This window comes from Aplysia californica, unplaced genomic scaffold (assembly GCF_000002075.1).
Source record: "Aplysia californica isolate F4 #8 unplaced genomic scaffold, AplCal3.0 scaffold01028, whole genome shotgun sequence".
NCBI classification, from domain to species: domain Eukaryota; kingdom Metazoa; phylum Mollusca; class Gastropoda; order Aplysiida; family Aplysiidae; genus Aplysia; species Aplysia californica.
In genome coordinates this window covers 203719-204475 of record NW_004798298.1, presented here as the reverse complement: position 1 = coordinate 204475, position 757 = coordinate 203719, and positions in this window count along the sequence as shown.

The following is a 757-nucleotide window of genomic DNA, read 5'->3' as shown; positions in this document are numbered from 1 at the left end:
CAAGTTATATTGAGTTTTCCCTCGACTCGTATTATTAACTTTATTACTCTCATCTACATCGATGTTATTTTTCTATTTAGGAATTTTTGAGGAAAGAGTTCAGCGAAGAGAACATCTTGTTTTGGAAGGCGTGTGAGCAGTACCGTCAACTGACAGATGACTCTGAAGTAAGTTTGGAATATTTTTATAGTCGAATTGTGTTGTTTAACTGAATGTTTTTAATATGTACAGTATTGTTACTAAGACACAGGCTCTAAAAATATTAGTATAGCTTTTTTAGAGGCAAATGAAAAGGAAAAAAAATACAAAACCAACAACTGTACTTAGTAGCAGTACTTTATAAGGTAATAGTTGCTGTTGATGTTTCTCTCTTGAGACAAAATACGAGTCACTTCCAACTTGGAACTTTTAGACCTCCACCGGAAATACTTATCATAGGAAATGTAACAATAAGATTAAACGAATACACCGGTCTCAATTCGAATCCAAATTTTGAAATTCAATGAGGCAGATCAATTTATTTTCTTTTTTTTTATATTGGATATTTTATTATACGCCCCCCCCCCCCCCCCCCATCCCCGGATTTCAGGCAGCAGGGTTTTGACCTGGGTCAACCAGGCCTGAAAAGGGTGGAATGCCCCCAAAGAAAGCCTGAAATACTCCCTAAGAATTTAATCCACATGACAATGAGAATCAAATTCGAGTCTGCAGCGTGGTGCGGCGGGGGGCTTAATTAACCGTAGCACCCCATCGCTAT